Raw genomic sequence first — 2,585 nt, 5'->3', positions numbered from 1 at the left:
AATATACAAGAAAAAGAGATTTCAGTTCGAGAATATTCACAGCAAGAAGAATCAATTGTTTCTCAAAGACCAAAGAGAGAAATTCAAAAACCTGCTCGGTATACTGACATGGTAGCATATGTGCTTCCCGTTGTAAATGATAATGTTTCTTGTACTTTTAAAGAAGTAGTGAGGAACTCTGAATCAGACAAATGGAAAAAAAGCAATGAATGAAGAAATGCAGTCTCTTCATAAGAATCAAACTTAGGAGCAAGCCCAATTGCCCAAAGGTAAGAAAGTAATTGGTTGCAAATGAGTTTATGTAAAGAAAAAAGGATTTCCATATGCAAATAATGTTCACTTCAAAGATATTTGGTAGCTAAAAGCTACGCACATAAAGAAGGTATTGGTTATAATAAGGTGTTTTCTCCAATTGTCAAACATTCTTCCATTCAAATTTTGTTGGATTTGGTAGCAGAATTTGATCTTGAATTAGTTCAGCTTGATGCGAAAATTGCATTTTTACATGGTGGATTTGGAAGAGGAAATCAATGTGATTCAGCCATATGGATTTAAGATTGCTGAAAAAGAAAATTGGATATGCAAACTGGGAAAATCATTGTACAGTTTAAAACAATCTCCAAGATAATGGTACAAACAATTTCATTAGTTTATAATTGGTCACAAGTATGTTATAAATAAACATGATCATTGTGTTTATTTTCGTAGACTACAAAATGGATCTTTTATATATTTACTTTTGTATGTTGATGATATGTTGATAACTTCAAAAATATGGAAGAAATTAAAAAATTAAAAAGTCAGTTAAATCAAGAGTTTGAGATGAAAGATCTTGGTGAAGCAATGAAGATACTTGACATGGAGATAAGTAGAGAAAGAATGAGAGGAAGAGTTAGTTTGTCTCAAAAATAGTATTTGAAGAAGGTAGTACAAAGTTTTGGCATGTCCGAGTAGTCAAAACTAGTTAGCACTTCACTTGCTTCTCACTTCAAACTTAGTGCATATCTCCTAATTCAAATGAGGAACGCAAGTATATGTCACAAGTTAGTGCAGTTGGTAGTATGATGTATGCAATGGTTTGTATAAGAACTGATATTTCACAAACTATTAGTATGGAGAGCACGTATATGCATGATCTGGGTAAAGGACATTGGCAAACTATGAAATGGATTTTATGATACATTATGAATACTATTGATGTTGGTATAGTATTTGAGAAAAATAATATTATTGATCAACGTGTTGTTGGATATGTAGATTCTAATTTTGTAGGTGATCTCGATAAATGTCGATCAACTATTGGATATGTATTTACATTTGCTAATGATCCAGTAAGTTGAAGGTCTACCTTACAATCTATGATTACTTTGTCTACAATAAAAGCAGAGTACATGACAATTTCAAAGGCTGTTAAGGAAGCTATTTGGTTACATGGTTTACTTATAAATATAGGAGTTGTTTAGAAGTATATTATTGTGTTCTGTGATAGCCAGAGTGCTATTCATTTGACAAAGAATCAAGTCTACGATGCACGAATAAAGCACATTGATGTTCGTTTTCACTTTATGCGGGATATGCTTGATGAAGGCAAAATATTTTTTCAAAGATTACTACAACTGAGAATCCCACATATATGTTAACCAAATTTTGATAACAATCAAGTTCAAACATTGTTTGGATTTGATCAATATCCTGCAAGTCTAAATATTTTTAAAAGGCACTGATGTTGTGGAACTCCAAAAAGTGTTAGTGACTGAAAAATTTGTTGAATTTATCGTTAAGGTGAAGTTTTGTTGGTTTTTGTCCCACATTGGTGGGAAATGTTCATTGAACTTTAGGTTGAAACTATATAAAGAGCTTCCCTTATTATTTGTAATCACACCTCAAATTTGTAGAGTTACAAATAATATTTGTATTCTAGAGTATTTCTAATTACTATTGACAATTTGGAATTTGTCTAATTTGTAATTTTTCTAGAAGTAGTGAATTGATCGTCAGCGTCCGAAAACATAAGTAGCTTTGTATCGAATCTTGTAAATTTTTGTGTTGTTCTTTATGACTTTATTGTTGTCTTTTATTATTAATTTCTGCATTACTTTAGTTTTGATTATATATTCAATAGCAATAATTGCAGTGTTGATGTTTGACACAAGTGGGATGCCCGACACAACAAAATAGAATGTGATTATATTATATTGTGAAGACATTATAATCTAAAAGTCAAAACAGTAAAGACAATTTAGTAAAAAAGTAAGATTTCCATGGGAATGAAATTCCCATGAAACTAACACATGGGAGGAGGTGGGAAGAGGATGTCTATACTTTATTAGATTTTTTTTTTTATTTTAAAAAATATGAATATATTGTCATGTTAAATTTGTCTGTTCAAAAAGTGAGAAGGATATGTCATGTGCATCACATTTTCAAAAATATTGAAAGATGTCAGCCTCTTAAGGTTTCTATCAAATTTGAAATTAATACTAATATTTAAAATATATGAAAATGTATACAATTTTTCAGACTTATATCTAATTACATGGTTAAATTTTAATAATTTAACATACAAAACTAATATATATTTATAT

Source organism: Malania oleifera, chromosome 4 (genome assembly GCF_029873635.1).
Source record: "Malania oleifera isolate guangnan ecotype guangnan chromosome 4, ASM2987363v1, whole genome shotgun sequence".
Classification (NCBI taxonomy): Eukaryota; Viridiplantae; Streptophyta; class Magnoliopsida; order Santalales; family Ximeniaceae; genus Malania; species Malania oleifera.
Note: the sequence above shows the minus strand (reverse complement) of the source record.